Source organism: Telopea speciosissima, chromosome 8, assembly GCF_018873765.1.
Source record: "Telopea speciosissima isolate NSW1024214 ecotype Mountain lineage chromosome 8, Tspe_v1, whole genome shotgun sequence".
NCBI lineage: Eukaryota > Viridiplantae > Streptophyta > Magnoliopsida > Proteales > Proteaceae > Telopea > Telopea speciosissima.
Window position 1 is genome coordinate 30050045 of NC_057923.1, and position 25037 is coordinate 30075081.

The window sequence follows — 25037 nt, forward strand, 5'->3', positions numbered from 1 at the left end:
TGGACCACCCAATTTCCAATATCATGGTCAGTTTGGTCCTCCAATGCCCAACCCTCCATTGACTCTTAATGAGCCACCTTTCCTTGCACCATATCAACAACCCCCTGAGTTTCAAAAAATGGGTGAGAAGGCCGGAATGAGTGGGTTTGATAAGAACTTTGCCTGTTTCATAGAAAGTAGTAATAACATGGAGAAGCAACTCTCTCAATTGATCACCATGATGCAGGACGAGGAAATGGGTAAATCACCTAGTCAGCCTGAACCTAATCTATGTTACCAGATTCCAATTCTGAATGAACCGCCATCCCTAATTTTATGATGTTGAAATTCCACCACCCCAGTTTGAAGTTAATGAGAGTCACTCCCAACAAGATGATTTATTTGTTGAGATTGAGTCTCCTGAAGATGTTAGTAAGGAAGAGTTTGATGAGCTACCTGGGGAAGTCCAACTTTTGCCTGAAATTTCTAATTTTAGTGAGCCTAGTGTTTCTACTGATTTAGAATCAAATTTTCATGCTAGCATAGAAACCCAGGAAATTCGATCTCCCCCTCTCTCTTTGAAAACCCCAGATGATTGTCATACTGAGGATTGTTTTGTCTCACATGTTGATTTGTCCAAACCTCCTAGGCTTGATGATTTTATTGAGGAGGACAATGTTAGTCATGATGCTCTTCAAGCATATTATCGTGATCCTTATTTGACAACCCAAGTTATGCAAAGGGCGGATAGTTTTATTGCTAGGATTGATTTGAGTAAACCTCCCATTTTTTATGATTATCTTGATGAGGTTACTGATATTCATGATCCTTTTGATGCTTACTGCGATCCATTCCTGGTTGGTTTTTGCGATAATGACATGCATTCTGTATTGACCATAGGAGGGAATGGAAAGATTTATGGCCTGAGTTTTAATGCTTTCATTTTCCACTGTCCCATGTGGACAGATTTTCCTGTTGGGTATTTCTCATTTGTGCTTAACTTCTATGTTATTTCTCGCTTTACTAAAATTCATGGTCGAGTATTTTTTGGTTCTGAAGCTCTTTCTACATTTACTGGCCATGGATTGAGATTTCTGTTGATGCCCCTAGTACTTTCTGTAAAGCTCATGACTCTTCATGATCCTCTTTGTTGATAATATCTAGTAAGCCCCCTCATCTCCTCCCTTGTCCTTATTCTTTATTTTTTGCATGCATTGAGGACACCGCATGAATTAAGTGTGGGGGTGTGTGTGAACCTAATTGGTGAATTTTGTTTGTGGCGGTAGTTTTGGTTTTGTGCATACGTTTCTTTGATTGCGAAGTGAGAGAAAGAGGGAATTAGGTGCCCTAGCATGCGAAATAATAAAAAAATTCATTTTCAAAGACAGTAATTGGTATGTATTCGGTGATGGGGACTGAGCTAGAAAAGATGAGCACTATTTCATTTGATGGCTAGATTCCTCTATGTGTTTTATGGACCCTTCGATCTTTTCGCTAATAGCTATTCTTCCATTATTTTTATTTTAATCTCACTCTACCACCCCCCATTCCCTCCATTTTATTAGGACTTTAATTCTCCACTTTGTTTATTTTTATTCTCATTCTCTACCTCTCTAATTCTTCCATGCTTTTGGAATTTTATTTTTTTTATTCACTATCATCATCATGCATTATGTTAAACCCTTAATTTAATTATTTTTGTTTAATTTTCAGATTTGGTAGGAGCATTTCAAGTGTGGTAGAGAAGAGCAAGCAATTTTAGTCTGGTTCAAGCACCTTCGGGTTTTACCTCTTTAATCTCTTAGCTTTATTTTTCCTTTATTTTTTTGTGTGGTTGTGGTGTGTGGCTGTGGAAATTTATTCCTTCAAATCCGAGTTAGTATTGATAGGTTAGATGGATATGTGTTAGGATGCCAATTCAATTCGTTAGTAATTTTGTTAGATGGATGTGTTAGGATTTGATTCGGTAGATGCTTGTGAGTTAGGATACATTAGTTTAATTATCGTTAATTTAATCCAACACTTTAATTAATTTGGTTCACTTTGCATTGCTTTTAAGTGAGTAAGATAGAGTGGCATACATCTCATTGTGTTCGCCCCGTAGCTACGATTGACCCCTACGCTTGCGGTAATTATTTCTTGCAAACAGTAGACTGCCATCCCTCTAATACTATTAGGAATGGTAAGTACTGGAGCAGAAATAAACCTCTGCTTCAACTTCTGGAAGCTCTTCTCACCATCATCGAACCACTCAAACTTCACTGCCTTTTTGGGTTAGTCGAGTCATAGGTGTTTAAATTCTTGAGAAGTTCTCGATGAACCTTCAGTAGTAACCGGCTAGGCCCAAGAAACTACGAATGTCTGCTACATTCGTGGGTGTTACCCAACCAACCAAAGACTTCACCTTGTCGAGGTCAACTTCAATAACCTTGGTAGAGACAAGATGCCCTAGGAATGCCACTTGTTGCAGCCAAAATTCACATTTACTAAACTTGGCATACAGTTGCTTCTCTCTCAGGCATTGCAGTACTAGACGGAGATTGTCTGCATGATCCTCCTCAATCTTGGAGTAGACCAAGATGTCATCAATGAATATGATGACATACTTGTCCAACACATCATGGAACACCCAGTTCATCAACTCCATAAAGGTTGTCGGGGCATTAGTCAACCCGAAGGACATGACCAAGAATCCGTAGTGACTATATCAAGATCTGAAAGTTGTCATGCTAATACCAGTATCTCTGATCTTCAGTTGATGATACCCCGACCAAAGATCAATCACCGAGAACATCTTGATACCTTGTAGTTGATCGAACAAGTCATCGATCCTGGGCAAAGGATATCGGTTCTTGATTGTCAACTTGTTGAGCTCACGGTAGTCAATGCACATCTTCATACTACCATCCTTCTTCTTCACAAATAGGACAGGTGCTCCCCATGGAGATACACTAGGTCTAATGAAGCCCTTCTTCAATAGGTCTTGATGTTGTTCTTGTAACTCCTTCAACTCAGTTGGTGCCATCCTGTAGGGAACCTTAGACATTGGGGCTGTACTCGGTATCAAGTCTATCATGAACTCCATCTCACGATCCGGTGGCAACTGTGTTACATCTTCCAAAAGACATCCAGGAAATCCCTCACCATATTTATCTCACCCAGTGGTCTAATCTGTGCTTCAGTGCCTACCATAGAGGCCAGGTAACACTGACATCGTTCATCCAATAGCTTCTGGACTTGAAGGGCAGAGATGATGGCTTTTTTGGGCTTCTCCCATTTAATGCCCTTGAATGTAAATTCTACACCTTCTTCTGGATTGAATAGGATCTTTCTCTCTATACAGATTAGATTGGCACCATGAGTGGATAGCCAATCCATACAAGTCCCTCAAATCCAATACTATCAAACTTGCTGCTAGCCCGCGGTCATATACACGTATAGGGTAAGGATCATATATCAAACTGAGTTCGACCTTGCTACCCATTGGCGTGCTAACAATAAGGTTCTGAGCCATTTTCTTCGATTTGATTGTCATCTTCTTGGCAAAAGAAGGGGATACAAAAGAGTGTGACGCCCCTGAATCAAACAACACATATGTAGGTTGTAAACAAATAGAAATCATACCTGATAAACACCAAAACAACCAATTGCAGCAATAAAACCTACATATATGCATCATTTTAAGGATTGACTATGATACTTGTGATGACACTCAGATCAGCATGGGCTTCGTCATTGGTAATTGAGTAGACACGCCCCTAGGCCCAGTTGACAGTTAAGATTGAGAAAGCAGGACCGGCTGCTCATATTTGGGGAGCCTTGGGAAGAAGAGTAGCAGTAGGACATCCTTGTCGAGGACGTCGGAAATCCCTAATCATGTGTCCGATCTTATTGTAATTATAGCATGTAAGGGTCTGAGTGCCATAATGAGGTGCTGAAGCTGCCTTGGGTGCCTGTGCCGCCTCAGGTCTGCGGTATTGAGTTGGGGAGGTAATGGAGTTAGATCTCCTCTAGAATTTGCTGGGCCCCTTGAAACTAGAAGAACCCATGGGCCTATTTCCAGCCTGTATGGCCCTGTAGTTCTCCCTTTGCTGATCCTCGATTACCTTGGCGGCTTAAACCACCTCTGCATAGGTAGGGTAGTTATGCAGCACCACATGAGTACTAATATTGGGCCTCAGCCCCCTCTCAAATCTTCTTGCTTTGACATTCTCGGGCTTCATATGCACTAGAGAAAAATAAAATAGGTCCTTGAATGTCTGTTGGTACTCAAGGACCGATTTGGACCCTCGCCTCAGGCTCATAAATTCAGCTTATTTCTTATCACATAAGTTTCGAGGGAAATAGTTCTCAAGGAAGGCCTCGGTGAACTATGCCCAAGTAGCATTAGGGTACTTGGCCCAAAAGTTCTCCTTAGAGGAGCGCCACCATGCATCGGCGTCGCCTTAAAGTTGGGACAGGGCACATTTGATCTTATCTAAGTCACTGCATTGGAGAACATTAAAGATCCATTCTAGATCCCTGATCCAAGTTGCCATAAACAAAGAATTATGAGCTAGCTTATAGAAGATTGGATGGCGATGCTTCTGGAATTTTTGGACAATTGGGAGGCATCGGCCCAAGCTGGTGCTACAGTTTGGACTTGAGGAGCTTCTGGAGTAGGGGAGGAGTAATTGGCACCACTTATGACAAAAGAGTTTCGGCAGAAGTAGGGGCCGGAGGTGGAGTACCATGTGTAGTAGCAGCTGTAGGGGCTGGTGGTGGAGGAGCCACTTGCACTGGAGGGGGCACTTGTTGCCTTTCCCTACCAATCTCCTGAATTGTGCAGTCATGGTCTGCATGAACATAAGTTGTTCTTGTTGTGCATCTCCATGTTCTTGCTGCATGGACCGGATCATGTTACCCAACAATGCGGCAACATCTGCATTATTGTTGACTAGAGGTGGTACCAGTAAAACCATGTTCGAGGCATCTCCAACATCATCTCGAGAAGGGGAACGGTTCCTATTATGGGTGTTAATCATACTAGATACTAAAGAAAACAGTCCAAAACCAGTTTTAGTACGAACGGATTCTTGGATGTAACTCACTCCTGTGAATCCGTCCGTAAATCCATTCTCAGTAAAGCATTATAGTAGCCTCAATAATCGGGACGGATTCTTGAATGGATCCAATACTATGGGTCCGTTGGTAAATTTGTTCCAACCAAAACCCAAGTACAGAACCAATATACTGGACGGATTCTCGGACGTAACCCACTACCGTGGGTCTGTTGGTAAATCTGCCCAAGCCAAAAACTCAAATCCTCAACCAATAAACTGAACGAATTATCGAACGGAGTCCCGATACCTAGGTCCGTCTGTTAATCCATTCACGGATTTTATAAAAGGGCTGTTTTTGTGAAGTTTAAAAATCATTTGCTCTCTTTTGTCTAGCCATAAACCAGAGCAAGGAGAGGAGAGGTGTGGTTCCGTTCGTGCTTCCACCTTAAGACTTGGACTTTGAGAGCTCCAACTTGAGGATTTCCACATCCAATGGTCCAAGGTAAGGTTCTCTTCCTCTTCCTCGGTTTTACAGAAATTCTCCAACTCTAAGTTTCTAGGTTTTGTGCATTTTCTTCTCTTTCCTTTTGCTGTATTTATGGGGGTATGAAGAGATGCTTATGGGGTGATTATTTAATTCTATTAAAGTCATTCAAGTGTGCAAAACTTCACATAACACCACCAATAAAAAATACATACAAGGGTTGAATAATCAAGTTCAAAATCAAATTATTTTTATTATTTTTGGGGAAAAACAGCATAGAAGCATGAATGTTCTCTTGTTTACCCCCATTTCTACATGTGATTTGTGTGCCTATTATATCTAAGCATGCTCTTGGATTGTTCAAATAGTTCCTAGGTTAGGATTTGGACACAAGCCTCACTCTTGTTAGGTTTCTTCAAATTTTCTCTTGGTTATGAGGGGAAAAATTCACATAATAGTCTGTGAATTGCCTTTGATTATTGGTTGTAGTCAATTATACTCAAACACATTTGTTTAGGTTTATTAAGGGTTTAAATTCTCCTTTGTTGTGTTAAATTTGTAAGGGAGTTTAAAACTTCCTAGTTGCTGTATTTTTGGGAAGGGTTGATTGATAGGCCTTTGAGCCTTTGATTTATCCCATTCCACTTGTTATCCCAAGTTAGTGATTAATGACTTGAGTTTTATTTAATTAACCTCAATATTTCCTTGCTTTTGATTTTCTTGTGTGTTGGTAGACAGTCAACATGGTGAGAAGACAAAGGAATGCTCCAGCTCTCCTACCTCCCCCAGTTTGATGCCAACTGGTTCATCTCAGCCGAGGTGGTGAACCTATACAATGGCCATTTCCATAATAGGCCAATTGTATTGGGCAGGGACATCATATTGCCTAAACTGAGAGCTTACGGAGTTACTGAGAGGTTCGAGCCACTAGGGTGGAGTGCAATGTTGGCACCCCCTTATACTGCTACCCCAAACTGGTGAGGTATTTCTATGCCAACATGGTCATCCTCCATGAAGGAGAAGTGCGAAGCCGGATCACCTCCTTTGTGAAAGGGGTGCCCATCTCCTTCGATGAGGCAGAGTTGGGGACTATCCTTGGGGTTTCTTCTCAAGGAGAGAGGATCTACATGGCAACAGGGAGGGATCCTTATAGCCTAATGACTTTTGATGCCTATAAGACCCTCTACGAGATACTCACCAACAACCGCCACGACATTCGAGTCAATGAGACTGAGTTCAGCCCATCCCAGAGAGTACTGAGTCAATTTGTACAGACAAATCTGCTGCCCAAGGCAGGGGACCCTACTGAGCCATCTATCTTTGTGGCCTTCTTAGCTCACTAGCTCTACATTGGTGAGAGAACTTGCCTGCCATAAGCCATCATCATGAACATGGCCTAGGTTATAATAACTCCTCGGCATAAGGTATCCTTACCTTACGGAAGACTGCTGACCCAGATCTTCGCACACTTTGGAATGGACTTCACTAATGAGGAGAGGGTGACAACAACTGAGCAGGCCTTCAGCTTCAACACCATCACGAGGATGGGACTTGGATCGAATGCTTACAGTGATGGAGAGCCAGTCATTCCTGAGGCAGGCCAGGATGAGGACATTCAGGATGATGAGTTCCACCTCGGACTGTAGGGGTGGTGTTATACCCGCACCTGAGATCCTAATATTTTATTATTATCCTTGTGGCGTGTAGCTGGTACTACCATGTATGCTGGTGAGCTATTCATGATGGTTGTCAAGCCCGATCACAAGATCATTAACTATGACACGGGTTTGCCCATGGAGGAAAGATTCCTCAACTGGGAGTGGGAAAAATTCGTCGATGATGACTTCACTGACTATCCTCCTAGTACAAGTCCTAAGAGCGAGGAGTATCGAAAGGCACACCCTGTGTGGTGCCATATCGACACTTCGTCTCATGACGAGGTTAGCATAGAAGTGAGGAAGGTCTTCAGGATCACAAAAGACACACTATGACGATCGAGGGGTAAGTTACTGACCTTATTCATACTTGTACATCCCTGCCTATATGACCTTGAAGTGCAGGCCAAGGCCCGAAGACCTTTCTTTGTCTGTAAAGCTCTTTTAGCCAGAACGGATTCACGAACGGACCCACTACTGGTGGATTACGTCCGTTAATTCATTCGTACTCTGGTGTGTTTGTGTTATTTTCCTTATGTGGGACCCACATGCCCGTGTCCTGGACAAGATGGCTATGTCCCCGGATATGGTGGACCCCATCCTTAACCTTCTTGGTGTAAATGGGCCATGTGGGTGGGCCCACAAACCTTTGAATGTGTTTGAAATGAATTATGGATTTAGGACCCCAATCCAAACAGGCCCTAAGTGGGCAACTTACAATAAATAACTTCACTTAGCCATTCATTGGCCATTACTACCCTACCAACCAAAACCGTGGGAACAAGGGGAGAAGTAAAGAAAGAGAAGAAGAAAAGAAGAAGGTGGAGGAGAGGGTTTCTAGTGGGTTCATCCTTGCATAGGTAAGTACTCACTCATTCTCTCTCTCCCTCCTCTCTACTAATGAGGATTTATGGCATTTGTGGAGTTCGGTCCAAGCGTAGGGTTCCATTTGGAACCCAAGGTTGTTAATGGACTCCTACCTTAGCTCAAATATGAGTTAATGCTCATCAATGGCAACTACTTACCATGTTTAGACTCCCCCCAAATAGACTTATGAGCTTTAACTCAGAAATGAAAACCTTGGAGGGATCCAACCTATGAATCCCTAGGACCAAGCTTAAGCTAGGTCATTGTGACCTCAATGAGCCTTGCTATGATCTTCTCTAAGCCATAAGTTTACAATGCACATAGAAATTTAAGTTGGAAAATAATAACTTAAGGAATTCCTATTTTACCTCGAAACGGATCACAGCCGGACCCAGGCATTGGGTCTCCATTCGGGAATCTGTTCCATGTAAATGGGTTAAAACTAAACCATTGGCCTAGGTGGATCCTTAGACAGACCCAGGGTTCTACCTTTGTTCGAGGTTCGGTCCGAATTTTTGTAGCTTTTATTTCTCTTAATTGAGGACGGATTCTCTAACAGATTGATAGAGGTGGGTTACTTCCATGAATCTGTTCGCCTCTTTTGGGCTTTGCTGACTGTAACTCTTGGGAACTCCTTATGGGACCCACCTACACTCTTCTAACCCTTGTTCACATATCCCTAGGCTATCAAACTAGTACGGAGGAATGTGTACCGAAGCAACCATTTCTAGACACAATGAACTACACGTGGATTATTGGAGAGTGGGTTTGGGTGACTGTTTGGGTTGTTTACTATTAATTACACATATATCATGCTACCTACATTATCATTCAAGCATGATTGCATATTTGCATATTATTCTTACTTGAAGAATGATGATGATGATGATATGGATTGTGTTGGGTTACGGTGCCGGGAAGTACCAGCATCGAAACCCTAGAATTATGTGATCTTATAATTGTATGTCATTCTTGCCTATAAGCATCGTGTTGTGCTAGTATCTGGGTGTTAGATGGAATGGAATGTTGATACACTAGAAATAAATCTCGACATGATAGGATTCATGTAGTTTATCTGTGGTTAGGTTTAGTTCCCTATGCTACCACCCTTACCAATAGGGGTTTAGGTGTTGGGTAGCCAGGGCACCTGTCGCTTGTGGAGAGTTTGAGAGGCCAGGCCAGGGGTAGTCATTGGTTATCGGGGTCTGCCTCTAGGTGGTATGAGGCTACGACTGACATGGGTTCCAAGGTACTAACTAAGGTTTCCCAGTGATGAGAATGGAAGGACCCATAGTGTCTCCCGAGTTATTGTAGCAACATATACCCTTGACTTAGAATTGTGTGATACGTGGTAAATTATTAATAATTTTATGTACCATGGACTATGTTATTTCTGTGTATGTGCATCCCCATCCCCTCACTGGCTCAGTGGAGCTAACCTCCTTTGTGTACACTTTTTTAGATATTGCTGTAAGTAATGTCTATCTTGGTGGACTCGAGATTCATACCTTAGCATATGATGATATTGGTGCTGAGGACCTAGAGGCTGTGACGAGGAGCACGACGATGGATGTCCTTGTGATGACCGTGCCTAGGGGCCGTATTGATGTTGGGACTAGTTTCCCTTTTTATTCTTTTGGGGGCTTGAGCCCTTGTATAAACATTATTGTTATACTTTATATTTTGAGTAGTTATGTTATGGTCAGTCAAAAACAATGTTATAACCTTATTGTATCACTTAGTTGATTGAACATGATGTAAATATTTCCTAAGCACTTCCGCTTGAATATTGATCCTTAGAAATGTAATATTGTTTTCTTTTCCACACTCTGATGTAAATGTAAATTGATATTAGTTTATGACTGTGGCTTAGGACACTGTATCTGTGATCCTTGTAGCTTATTGGGATGACACATGTCGTCCTAGTCACACCTTTTATTGTAGTTGATCCCTTATCGGGATAGGGGGCATGACAACTAGTGCTTCCACTTTAGTTGCCCCTTCTCACGGCATGGACATAAGTGCAGTGAGGGCTGCGGTTGGATAGTTGGGCAATACCGTGGCCCAAGGATTTACCGACATGAGAGGGTAGTTCGCCTCTCATGACAGGCAATTTGAGAGGATCGAGAAAGACATCCACGACATCAATGCCTATCTGTACTATGAAGGCAATGATGAGGAGGAGGACAATAATGATGAAATGGAGGACTAGACTCCATAGCACCACAAGTTATCTTTTTGATTATTTTAGTGTTGTTGTTGTTTTTAAATTTTATATCTCAGTCTATGTAAGAACTTGATAGGTTCAGCTGAAATTTTGTAATCTGTTTTTGAATAATGTTCTCACCTCTAAGGGAGGTTTATGTATTTAAACAGTCGATTATAATGCAACGGGCTTATAAGTCTTTTCTTTCTACTGTTGTTCTTATTATTTATTATTGTCATCGGCCTTCACACTTAGCTAGTCTTCTCCCTAGGTTTACACACAATCCAATTATTCTTGTTGACAACTTTTAATTTAGATCCTATTTATGTAGAGTAAATTAGAAGTCTCCGCTAGACTGTGGTTAGTGCAGAGCATCAGGCTCTGATACCAATAAGGGATAAACTACAATAAAAGGTGTGACTAGGATGACACGTGTCATCCTAATAACGTATTAGGATCATAGATATAGTGTCCCAAGCCACAGCCATAAACTAATATCAATTTACATTAACATCAGAGTGCGAAAAAGGAAACAATATTACATTTTTAAGGATCAATATTCAAGCGGAAGCGTTTAGGAAATAGTAACATCATATTCAATCAACTAAGTGATACAATAAAGTTATAATAGTGTTTCTGATTGACCATAATGTAACTAGTCAAAATATAAAGTATAACAACAATGTTAATACAAGGGTTGAAGCCCCAAAAGAATAAAAAAGGGAACAAGTCCCAACATCAATATTGTCCATAGGCACAGTCGTCACAAGGACATCCATCGTCGTGCTCCTCAATCATAGCCTCTAGGTCCTCGGCACCAATATCATCATACTCCGAGGTCTGTACCTCGAGTCCAGCAAGATAGACATCACCTACAGAAACATCTAAAAGAGTGTACACAAAGGGGGTTAGCTCCACTAAGCCAGTGAGGAGATGGGGATGCACAAACACATAGAAATCACAAATAGTCCATGGTACATGAAATTATTAATAATTTACCACCTATCAAAGAATTCTAAGTCAAGGGTATATGCTACTACAATAACTCGGGAGACACAGTGGGTCCTTCTATTCTCGCCACAGGGAAACCTCAGTTATTACCTTGGGGCCCGCATCGGCCGTAGCATCATATCACCCAGAGGCAGACCTTGATAACCAATGATTACCCCTAGCCTAGCCTCTTAAACTCTCTACAGGCGGCAGGTGCCCTAGCTACCCAACACCTAAACCCCTGTTGTTAAGGGTCGTAGCATGAGGAACTGAACCTAACCACAGATATACTACATGAATCTTATCGTGTCGAGAGGTATTCCGGGTGTATCAACGTCCCATTCCATCTAACACCCAGATACCAGCACAACACGGAGTATACAAGCAAGAACGACATGGAATTACTAGATCACATAATTCTGGGGTTCTGATACCGATACTTCCCAGCACCGTAACCCAACACAATCCACATCATCATCATCATCATCATTCATCAAGTAAGAATAATATGTAAATATGCAATCATGCTTGAATGATAATGTAGGTAGCATAATATATGTGTAATTAATAGTAAACAACCTAAACCCACTTACAAATAATCCGCGTATAGTTCATTGTGTCTAGATAAGGTTGCTTCGATACACGTTCCACCGTACTAGTTAGATGGCCTAGGGATGCATGAACAATAACTAGAAGAGTGTAGGTGGGTCTCATAAGGAGTTCCCAAGAGTTACACGTTAACAAAGCCCAAAAAGGGTCAAACGGATTCACGGAAGTAACCAACCTCTGTGAATCCATTGGAGAATCCGTCCTCAGTTAAGAGAAACATAAGCTATAATAATTCGGACGGAACCTCGAACAAAGGCAGAACCTTGGGTTCGTCTGAGGATCCGCCCAAGCCAATTGTTCAGTTTTAACCCATTTACATGGAATGGATTCTCGAACAGAGGCCCGATGCCTGGGTCCGATCGTGAATCCGTTCAAGGCAGAATAGAAATTCCTTATGTTATTCTTTTCCAACCTAAATTCCTATGTACATTACAGTCTTATGGCTTGGATACGAGCACAGCAAGGCTCATTAAGGTCACAATGACCTAGCCTAAGGTTGGTCCTAGGGATTCATAGGTTGGATCCCTCCAAGGTTTCCATTTCTAGGTTAAAGCTCATAAGTCTATTTGGGGGAAGTCTAAACAGGGTAAGTAGTTGTCCATTGATGAGCATTAACTCATATATGAGCAAAGGTAGGAGTCCATTAACAACCTTGGGTTCCAAATGGAACCCTCGGCTAGGACCAAACACCACAAATGCCATAAATCTTCATTAGTAGAGAGGAGGGATAGAGAGAATGAGTGAGTACTTACCTATGCAAGGATGAACCCACTAGAAACCCTCCAAGTAGCAAACCCCTCTCCTCCACCTTCTTCTTTTCTCCTTCTCTTTCTTTACTTCTCCCTTTGTTCTCATGGTTTTGGTTGGTAGGGTAGTAATGAGCCAATGAATGGCTAAGTGAAGTTATTTATAGTAATTTGCCCACTTAAGGCCTGTTTGGTTTGGGGTCCTAAGTCCATGATTCATTTCTAACACATTAAAAGTCTTGTGGGCCCACCCACATAGCCCACTTACACTAAGGAGGTTAAGGATGGGGTCCACCATGTTTGGGGACATAGCCATCATGTCCGGGACACTGGCACGTCGGTCCAACACAAGGAAAATAACACAAACACACAACAGTACGAATGGATTAACTAACATAACCCACCAACAATGGGTCCGGTGCATTCGTGAATCCGTTCCAACTAAAAGGGCTGAACACACAAAGAAAGGTCTCTGGGCCTTGGCCCGCACTTTAAGGTCATAGTGGGGAGGATGTACAAGTATGAATAGGATCAGTAAATTACCCCTCAACCGTCATGGTGTGTCCTCTGTGATCCCGAAGAGCTTCCTCACTTCGATACTAACCTCGTCGTGAGACGAAGTGTCGATATGGCACGACACAGGGTGTGCCTTCCGATACTCCTTGCTCTTGGGACTTGTACTAGGAGGATAGTCGATGAAGTCAGCATCGATGAATTTCCCCCACTCCCGGTTGAGGAATCTTTCCTCGATAGGCAAACCCATATCATAGTCAATGATCTTTTGTGACTAAGCTTGACAACCATCGCGAACAGCTCATCGACATACATGGCAACACCAGCTACACGTGATAAGGATAATAATAAAATATTAGGATCTCAGGTGCGGGTATAACAGATTCACCCGCCCCCCTCTCAATTTTATTTGACATTCACAGTTTCCCATGGGCAACCATGGAGATGATATGATTACCTTACACAAGTATGATTATCTACCTCAAACTCTTGAGGTGTAGTCACTATAATTCACCTGTAATAAAAAGGCACCAAAAGTATATTACAACCTATAAATAAAGTCCATGGTTTCATTCCCATTGGAATTCATTCGCCAAAACAGGTAAAAAGCACCAAACAAGGGTGAACCGGACTCACCGAAATCCTGCCGTTTTCATTGGTGGCTTCTGACGGATCGACGGACATTTGCCAAGCTCCCAACTGGGCTCTTCGGATTGCAATCCAAGAGTATTTTGTTGTTTGATTTTAGGCAAGAATCAAAGATTCCATTCAATTGGAGTCTCTTGTGGGTTTTACCGGATTGCCGGTGAGTTTTTTGGACTCACCAGATGATTGGGAAAACAAGCCGAGAAGAGTATTCACCCTTAGGATTTTGGGTATTTTTGGGGTTTTCTACACCCAATTCCAAATCATCCTAAATGTGGCTACAAACCATTTAAATCTAGCATCCTAAACCTTCTAGAACTCCAATCATTCAAAACATTTAATCTAAACTAGGGTTTTAATGATTATACCTTAGGTTTATCACTCCTTGAAGTCCCAAATCTAGCTCCTTCGATCCCCTTCGTTTGCTCCACAAATCAAGGCTGTGAAAAGGATGAAATACAACCTTAATAGTCTCTTCTACGTGTAGAATCCAAAACCTAAAGTCTAGGCTAGAAACCCAAAGGGTTTTAGAGTGGCATTACCTCTAGATCTTCCTTAAAACGAAAAATGAACCATAGCAATAGGGTTGTACGACCTCCTTGGAGTAATGGAGGGTATTTTCCATGTAGATCCTTGCTCAAAAGGGCTATTCCACTGGATTCCACCTTCCAAGGTAGGGTTCTTCTACCTTCTTCTGGACTGATCCTTGGATCCCATCTCTTCCTGAGTATTCTATCCCGATATCGATAGATACTCGGAGACATACAGACAAATTTGACAAATTTATCTCACTCTGTGTGAAATTCTAGTCTCCTTGATGCTACACTTCCAAAGGAAGTTTCTTTCCATATTCATAAGATTAATTTGTCAGATTCTGATGATAGTTGGTGGTGTACTTTGGCCAAGAATGGTATTCTCAGTACTAAACTTGCTACTAGATCTTTGACTTGCTTAACTCCTAGCCATAATCTTTATCTTTCCAGCTGGTGGAAATTCTTTTGGAAGCTTTAGTTACATCCCAAATTTAAATCTTTTTTCTGGCGTGTGTTAAATGCAGGACTTTCAATCAAGGCAACTCTATCCAAATGGCTTCCAATCGACCCCTACTATGCTCTTTGTGGAAATTGTGTGGAATCATACTGGCACATATTCCTTTCATGTGATTGGGTTAATATTTGGGTTGCTGGTCCATTGGGATTGAGAACTGAGTACTTGTCTCATTCCTCTTTGGACAACTTCGGCCTCTCTTTTCTGTTTAAGTTTAAGCTGGATAAACAATCTTTAACTTGGTTCTTTGAGGTTTTTATTATTACTTGTTACTCTATATGGTCGGCTCAAAACAAAGTTGTTTATGGACTAGAGAAGCCAGATCCAGTATGGGTTGTGAAAAAAATTGAAATATGGATATCAGATTTGGGATTATCCCCCCCCCCTCTCATTTTCTTCCCATGATTTATTTTGTCCAACTGAGGAGGTTGTTACATTAGCTACTCTTTCTCATTTGCCAATCTTCAATTTCCCTGTTTTAATTTGTGCAGGATACCAGATCTCTGGAGTAGGTTCAGCTGGATGGTCTTACCTTTTTTTTGCTAATTGGCAAGTTTGTTTTGCTTGCTTCAATCAAAACTTCTCGTCCTTTGGAGCCAGAGTTGTTTAGTATTCGTATTGCTCTCGAGCATGCTCGACTTTTAGGGTTGAAGGTGAAAGAAGTGTGGTGCTCGAATTGGCAGATCTCCGATTTTCTTCCATCTCCAACTACAAAGCCTTGGCCTTGACCGCTCTTACACTATTTTTTGGATATTAACTCTATAGGGCAGGATTTGAGTTTTAGCTATAAGGGGGATCCATTTTGTTCGCTGGTGGTGTCTAACTTAGCTAAAAAGGCTCAAGAAACAAACAATGCTTATGTATATCCCTCTCTGTATTTAATAAATTTCTTTTTATCATCAAAAAGAAAAAAGGTAGGGTTTTTCCATTTCTCTTCTCCTCTTCTAAGGTTCTCTCTTAATGGCTCATAATGAGCACTAACCTAACATTTTCCCTTCTTAAGTCTAACCCTTGAACCAGTGAACCGGTCCATGGTTCACCCCATGAACCCATTTCAATTTGATTCCAACACTCACTAACCTATAGTATGGTCAAATTAGGGCTACGGTTATGTTACTTAGATGCTTTTTCATTTAGATGCAGCCTTGCATACCAAGGATTCGAAAGGGGTTAGAAGATTCTCGAATTTAGGGTTGTGATGAAGGGAAAACACGGCAAATGCTTAGAAAACCTAAAATGTATTTCATTCTTTGTTGGATTTATGTTTTGAGTCTTTGGTATAGTAGATCATAGGGTAAATTGCTGGTATACTTCATGATTTTGGGTTTGGATAAGAAACCCTCCAAAAATCCCCAAATCTTCCCGGCGACCCAGCAAATCTGCCGTCGATTCCGGATGAAAGGAATCTTTATGTACAGGTTTTAACAAACAGAGACAATTGGATCGACATCCGGCAAGTCCGGATAACCCTGTTTTTGCCCATTTTGCTTGTTTGGGCATGATGGACTCAGCGGGAGTGGAATCAATGGTTCTTTGATGTTATAACAGATTTTTGTGATTATTATTTTATTATAGGTGACGAGTGGGTTAGAAACCCCGACACTTCAAGTGTGGCTATAGTGTGGCTATCAATTCTTGATTTTGTATAACCATGACTGGATTCTACTTTGGAACCTTTTACAGTTTTACCATATTTGTGTGGAATTATGTTTATTGGATTGTATTGTCAAATTATGTGCGATACTGTTACGTGAATGTGAATGCGAGTAATGCTATCTAGGTGTGCAAAGAGGTTAACTAATGCTTCTACATGTAGACTTTTATTATTATGATTTTACGTTGAGAATTGATGATGTGATTGTTGTGGGTATGGGCATTCTGGTGATTGTGACTGATGTGTAAATTCTATCTTATTAAGATGTGTGACATTGAGAAAATTGTGAAATAATATGATTGATAATGAGGACCTGTGATGCGTGTAATCAACTTGCCTATGAGTGTGGATGTTGTTGATTTACGAAAAAAAATGAATGTCGAATGAATTGTGTAAATTGTGATTGATGGATGATTATAGAATTGTGATGTGTGTCTGCATATTGATGTGGAATAAGTCCCCTAGTCATGGTCGTGAGTTCATGAGCTATGTTGTGTGTGCACCGATGTCTGAAACAGTCTGTGTGGTGCTTCAATATATAAGTAAATATATATCTATGTATCCTATAAAAGTACGTACTCTACATTTTTTGTCAAATTTTTCAACTGACAAAAGTGCCCCTGACCCACCTCAATACCTTTTCTATCCTCTATGAAAGAAAAAATTTTGGCATGGATTTTCTACAATGGTAAAATGGTCTGTCTATCTTCAAACATCACCAATCCAATTCCTCTCATTAGTGTCCCTATCTGAAAAGCTACAATGCTTCGGTGCTTCCTCAATCTCTCTTAATGGAGAGTTCCTTTGAGAGTTGCTAAAGGAGATCGTTGGTAGTTTCATGAACTCTGGGTTAAGGGTTTGTAATACCCAGTCTGTGAATTAAAATGCGAAGCAAGAGAGCCCTCTTGACTGGGGAGACACTACGGTTCACATCATCAAGATGACAAACGTTGCTGGAAGAGCAAATCGAACATGGATGCCCAAAGGTAGGCTTAATCAACTATCTCATCCACATCTATCCGCTGTTTCACGATGTTCGCATATCCTGCGAGTCTCTCTCCCATGCATTCTCTCTCAAACTGAAAGCAGAGGGCACGAATGTATGTGTATCCCACCACCACCATACATACATTAAGAAAATTGATCAGACAGAATGTATTCTGAGTCGAAATATTGTCGTGAGAAGCATCACATAAATACTCTCTCACCATTCTAAGGTTGCCAAAGAAACTCTGAAAGATGTGCAATCTCTTCTCTCTTAAGTTATCTTTCCTCTTTTCTAGGATTTCGTTTTGGTCTTCGTTTAAATTCATTGCAGGTTGTCTTCTTGGATTCAATTGCAGGGACGGAGGGTTGGAATCTAGGGTTTTGTATAAAGAAACGTTGAAAGAGGTGTGATTTCTTCTCTCTCTCGATTTGCGCTTATCTGCTTGCATATATTGTGTTTAGTCTCCTAAATTTTCTGTATTTTGGATATGTGCGGTTTTGGATGCCACTTGTGATCATGAGTTTGATCTAGCTATTTAGATTGGACTATGGAGTATAGTTGCATCTGCAATTGGATCTAGAAATATTGGCATAACTGCCAAGTTAATGAATTATGGTTCTGTGGTATGCTTGAATTCGACGGAGTCTAATTTGTTGAGGAAACTGTGCATAGGAAAAAAGATTTGTTTTTTTTTTTTTTTTTTCCCTTTTTGGTAGGGTTGAATCGTTTATTGGAACTTGGGTATGTGATTTTGGCTGGGAGGTTTTGCAGTCCTATGGATAGGGTCATCTTGGGACTGAGGGTTCGAATTGTGGTTATAAATATGGAATCTGGGTGTAATTCTTATGTAACGCTTGGTTCTGCTTGGTTTTGACAGGGTTTGGATTCTTATTGTGAATTAAGAGAATTGTTAGGTTTACTTCTATGAAATGTCACAGATAAATGGTTGTCACTGTGTGTGAAAAATTCCAGTTTGCAAGAGATACTGTTTGAGCCATTTGAAGAGACTCTTTGGAGAGCTTATTAGAAAATTGTGTTTCCTTTGTTATTGTGATATCACGTGATTTCTGTGAACACATTAGAAGATAGAATGTGTTGTATTTAGCAATAATCAAAGTTCGTAGTTCCTATTACGTTTATGTGCCATGCCTTCTTTTTAATCATGACCACTTAATTAATTCTCTATTACTTACTTCAACCCAAGTTAGTTTAAGTGTTACCCCTGTTCTCTCAACACCTTTATTTGTCACGGGTGAGTCATTTGTCTCTTTTTTACATAATTGAACCCCTTTGGCCTACTTTTTGTTTTATAGTTACCTGTTGCTGCTACTGCTGCTTGTAGTTTCTTGTGAATGTGCCCATTTTTCAATTTCCTCCTTTATAGTTGGCACTTATCTTACTTCTGCATTTATCCCACATCCATTTTATGGGTATGTTGGTTATTGGTCTCCCAAACTTTTTTTGTTGTTGGTTTTACTTCTTTACATCTCCTTTTGATAAGTTGAAGTTGTAAATTGTAATTCTTAGAAAAGAAAACAGCATGCCCCATACAGAAAATTGTTCTCATTGGTGTGTAAGCAATCTCATGGGATTTACTATTGTTACTTCCTATTGTTATGTTTCAATTTTTTTTTTGTTGAATTCAAGTTAATGTAGACCTTGAAGCCATAATTCCCCAAAACAGGACCAAGTAAAAAGGTGTATAATTTATATGAGTAGGTTTTACACTGAGCGGTAACCAATCAAGACACACAATGAGACGCAGCGGCTTAACATGATATATGTGAGAGAATAGATTCAGAAATCAGGCATGTGATAATGAAGGTAATCAGGATAAATAATCAGAATAGGAATATAAGAGAAGAAATCAGAAAAGATAGTTTTGCTATTGAATATGTATATTCAAGAATAGAGAAGATAGTATGGATTGAGCAAACATCTAAGTCTCTCTCTTACATTCTTCTACAATGGCACAAAAGCACGGTTTTCTTGAAGGTTTCTTGATTATAGTAAAATACGTATAATCTAACACTTATAGAAAGATTTGGTTTTCCTAGATGTTAGCGTTATAACAATAAATGACTCATTCTTCAGCCTAGAGGTATTGGTAGAAATCAAGGGTTATATTTCATTTCTTTCGCCCCCCCCCCCCCCTTTCTTTCTCTTAAATTAAAAAATTTACCGGGATTGCAGAAGATATGGCGCTACAGACTTGAGGTACAAATGATCAAACCTCTTCAATGGTTCACTCTTGCTACAATGGGTAGTTGTAATCGATTTCCCCAATCTCTCCAATAATGATATAGAGATATTCTGAAAATAACTTTGTAGGCTGTACCATAATTTGCATCCTATGCACTTGGAGTTTCGCATGTGACGAATCCAACTCCACCAAAACAGTGTCAGCGATAATATATTGTTGAGGATTTATTTCTTTCTTCATGATGTTGAGTGCAAAACCATTGATAAAGTAGCACCTTTAACCAACCCGCCACTCTTCCTTTCTCCTCCTTTTTAACAAATCGATGCATCTCTGACTCTGAAGAGTTTGATTTTTGGCTCTCGAGGGGCACCTGTCTATCAATACAGACAAACAACCAGCCCCCCTGGTTCAATGTCTTCGGCTTGTCAATAACACGTGACCAGAATGGGGTCCAGGAGAGAAGAAACATCTACATTGGCGTATTTGGTTCTGTCTGATGACCTGTTGATCTCAAATGAGTGACGATTGCAATAATCGATTTGCTTTGTTTATTGTATCCCCCTTAATTTGGTTACATCTTCCTCCCCATCTCCCCTGGGTCGTTTGGCAATAATATGGTGTCACTAAGTGTGCATTATTATCAGCGAAATGGTGAAAGAGTTTTATTTGACATTGAGTTTTTTTGGTATTGCTAAACTCTATCCTTCTAAGGACATTAGCTAAAAAATAGCCTGAGGTATTACTTGCATTGGAGTCTGTTATGTTGATGAGGTCTTGATTTTTCAAATTTATGTAAGCAATGTGAAATAATGGGTCTAAACTCTAAAAAGCTTCAGGAGCCTACAAGAGCAACAGTTTATGTCTGAACCATATTCTGTTCTCCATAGGTAGAAGGTTATAATTAACAAAGGGATCTTAATCAAAGTCTGTTGTTAGATGGTTATTCCCTTGGTACTTGGTAGAACTTTCACTCGATTATGATTAATCTGAAAGGATATTAATGTATAGTTTGATGTTAGATGGTTATTCCCTTGGTACTTGGTAGAAAAATCTGATGTTAAATGGTTATTCCCTTGGTACGTGGTAGAACTTTCTCTCTATCATTATTTGGGTCTACCTCTTTCTTCCCACAACTCTCCCTTATCTTCCTTTTCTATTTTTTTCCCCATCTTACGTTTACTCTCTTTGTCTCTTCTCGCCCCTCTTTTCCTGTTGATCTTTGATCTCACTCTCCCCCTCTAATTAGCATTTAATCACTGCAAGTCCAAGAAAAGAAAAGAAGAGAAACACCTTGGAAACCCCTGATTCCAATAGTTGTGAACATCAGTGAGTACTTGAAAAGGTTAACAAAATATTTCATTATCTTCCCTTGGCCTAATTTAAACTTGGTCTCGCTTTTTAATGACAAAGATAAGAAATAAAGCTTTCTCTATGTATTTTATGGTCATGTATAGATGTGGGTACATGTTGAGAACGTGTATAGATAAGAATCCAGTACGTATATCTTATGTATTGCTACTGGTTGTGTATGTGATATACTTACCCGCCACTCGATGGCCCTTTGACGTGAGAGATCCCATTTGTTGCAGTATAACATTACAGATTTTGGTAAACCAATGGTTGATGTCCAATCAGACTATAAATTGGTACACTAGATTCGTGATCCTGCATTGTAAGCAAAGCGGTTTCTCAACATATAATTCACTGCCTGCCCATTTGGGGGGAATATCTAGGAGAGAGAAAGTCAATGATTGGTCAGACTGAAATCTGGATCGAGTGTTTATTTGAAATGTTTTATAAATTTATTTTCAATAAAAAATTATAATATATAATATATTGAGATTTGATTTCGTAGTTTTTCGATCGTCCGATCACGATCACATTTTTTCTCGATCAACGTACATGATGAATTTGGGATTAGTAGCATTAAAGTACATACCCTATAGTTCATTATGGGATATTAGGAAAGTGGAAGGGCTTATGTGCAATAAAAGAGTTTATTGGACACATGACATTTTATGGGAGAACAAAATATTTATGGTTAAATATCTTTTTATATCATGGGAAGAGATATTAAGAGAATATCTCTTGCACCATAAGTAGAAAGATTGCATCCCTTTTGAGATTCTATTTCTTCAACTTTAGTAGCAAATTGGAGTTGCGAGGAGAGAAGCTCCAACGAATTTTTTGAGCTCCTCCCTCTCTCCAAGTTTTTCTCTCTCTCCCTTCTCTCTTGTGTGGTGCGTGAGTGAGTGAGAATTGGGTTTTGTGAAACCCAAGTGGCTTTGGTGATTTATGCTATTCTACAACTTGCAAAGATTGATCAAGCTTCAAAGTGTTGAACAGGATTTTCAATCTCCAAGCTTGCATAAGTTAGAAGACCTATTATCTATAGGATGAGTTTCACTTGCGACTCTAAGGTAACCATTAATGTTATTTTGAAATTGTTTCTTCCCTACTCTTGATCATGAGCTACAAGCATTGACCAGATCCAAATTCCGCTACGCATCGGGGTCATTCCCAACAATTTTGATCTTTGTCTATTTCACGTTCTATGTGAATGATGTTGATTTTTTTCTTTGTTTCAGGTGCAACATGGATCTTCAAATGGGAAGTATGTTGCTTCTCATGACATGAATTAGATTTATTACATTTTTAAAAAATTAGTTTACATTAGTATACTATCTTTGGAATATGTTAGGTAAGTTTTTCATTTGCTTCTCACCAAAAAAAAATAAGTTTTTCATCTGGTCATATAAATGATTGATAACTGAATCATACATGTATTGTTTTAACTGTCTAACTGCAGGTGTTCTATGATTGCAAAATGTGTTCTATCTCCATGGTAAAAGTTATGAGGAGGCAAAAATCATTAAGGTCCTTGATATAGCTAATGAACAAAAAATTTTGGTGGCTGAAATGAGTTCAAAGAAGCTATTTTATTTTACTATTTAACAGGCAAAACAAGATAGTCAAAAAGGAATACATATAGGGTTATTTTAAATTAGATGGCAAATTTTTACAAGGATCATACATATAGGGATATTTTAAATTACATTCACAGGCCATCGAGTTGAGTTTAGTTAGCAAAAAATTGTTGTTCTCGATATGTTGGAAAACCATATCCATAGAAAGATCAGAGATCTCAAAAAATAGGTTAACAGTTCAAAAGGCCAAGGAGAACGGGATGGAGTTGAAAGAAATCCAGGCAAGAGAGTATTTGAGCACCAAACTTCTTATATCCTCTTATAGGACCTTATAGGACCTGCAGTGAACAAAAAGAGATTGCCATCTAACAAAATGCAAGATGATCGGTCTTAGAATTACTATTCTGTAGTTTGATATTAGATATGCAAAACCGAGTTATTAATTTCACGCATAAAACATGTTGGGGATGATTATCTTCAGGTGGTATTCAGCTTTGCTTCTTCCCCCTCCCTCCCCTCTTTCCTTCCCTCTCTCATGGTAAACTTGCATGAGAGACTATTGCGGCAACACCTAATAACACAACACGTACCAGTCCTCCTTACGTATAGAGCAAATTCAAACACTGTGTTCGATCAAAGAGGATTAAATGCCAACATAATTTCCAATGATACCACCGGGTGTACCAAACGGTTTAAGTTCTTCACATCTTATAGCGCTATTGGAATTCTAATAGCCTCCATGTTGGGTTTGCTTAACATTTTGTTGATGAACTCTAGCTCATACACACCAATTGTATCAAGGGATCCCTGCTTGTAATGGCTAAAAATACAAACTCTTATCAAGAGCTAAAACATTCCCTGAAAAGATGATCCCTAAAAGCACGGTGAAATTAACTAAGGCACTGTTGTCATAGGTGATAAACAATTGCATGAAGGGTCATCGCTTGGATTTGAGCATATAATGGATTCACCTTTAATGTTTGTACACATCCATTCATGATTCACCTCCTCTTTGCCAGAGGAACTTCATTAACTCACAAACTCTACATTGAGAAACAACAAGAACTTTCTTCCCACCGTGCTAAGATAACGTAGAGATTTTGAATTATAATGGATAATATGATATTATTTACATTTGCATGAGACAGAAAGAGAGGGCACCCCTATTAATATCATGCAACATTTGTCGAACAAGTTAACTCCCTACCATTTTGAACTCATCCAATACGACTATAGGAGTACTCACAAAAATCTTGCCCTTTCAAGTTGCATCTTACAACTAAAGTGCTTTGGCAATGTAAATAATATCAGGTAAATAAGAGATACAATAATATGACATAAATGTAAATATTATTCTTTATGATATTATCTAATGTGTTTAAAGGATTACATGTATCCATGGGTTCTGAGTTTTTGTTACTTCCAACATGTTCTCTCTCTCTCTCTCTCTCTCTCTCCACATATTGCTACACGTGCATTTGCACGTGTGAGTTTACTAGTTTATATAAAAGGGTTTTTACAATTACCACCCCAAAATCTTTCATATTTATTATTACCCCCCCAAAAAACTTTGAAACAACTGTTACCCTCCCCTGTTGCATACTAATAACTAACTGGCCCTCACCATTACAGACCCATAACGGAGGGGGTTAGTCGTGACAATGTGCCGTTGTCACAGATTTTTTAGGACCAAAATGCCCTTTTTGGGGTGGTAATTGTAAAAAACTCCCACCCCATCACCATCCCTTCTCCTCCTCCTCCTTCTTCTCCTTCTTCTTCCTGCTCACATTCACCATACGAACCTCCAAGTCATCTATGGGAAACTCCATGCTTTTATCTTCTTCCTGCTCACATTCACCATACGAACCTCCAAGTCATCTATGGGAAACTCCATGCTTTTAAGAAAGGAGAGATTCTAGAAAGAAGCTAGTGGAGTGAAACTCCATGCTTTTAAGACAATGATGAAGTTGCAGACGATAAGGGATTTAGGGTTTCAATATTCTATCCTCCCTTGCATGGTCATGGAATGGGTATTGTCTATCCTCATTCTTCCATGAAGATTGCTAGCTAAGAGCTCCCATACTCCTATATATATACTATGGTTTCCATTGCAGCTTCCTACAGAGAGGATTAATCAGAGCCATCAGGAGTAGCAAAGAAGGAAATGGCTTCTTCAATAATCTCACCGGCAACAGTTATCTCCCTCAACCATGCCAGCCCTGCTCAAGCTAGCTTGGTGGCTCCTTTCACAGGCCTCAAGTCTGGGAAATTTACAAAATCCCCTTATTATAGTTATATTTCCTACTAATTTATAGATGATCGAGCCATAATAATTAATAAGTTTCGATTCAAATATATAATAAGTTCTCTCTTTCTCTCTCTAATCAAGACACTACAGTAAGAAATCCATGAACCTAAGCCAAGGAATAGAGATTTTCGAAACCTTCTCAGCTTGATTCGAACAAGATGATGATCCCACCGC

At 39.9% G+C, this 25037-nt stretch overlaps 1 long non-coding RNA gene across 1 annotated transcript; it reads right to left on the bottom strand.

Moving 5' to 3' along the window:
• Window positions 1-4255: 4255 nt before the first annotated feature.
• Window positions 4256-25025, bottom strand: LOC122672715. Its single transcript, XR_006334464.1, has 3 exons — window positions 24947-25025; window positions 7269-7279; window positions 4256-4267 (listed from the first exon to the last, which is right to left on the bottom strand). It is a non-coding gene; the product is annotated as an uncharacterized LOC122672715 (long non-coding RNA).
• Between the last annotated feature and the right edge of the window lie 12 nt (window positions 25026-25037).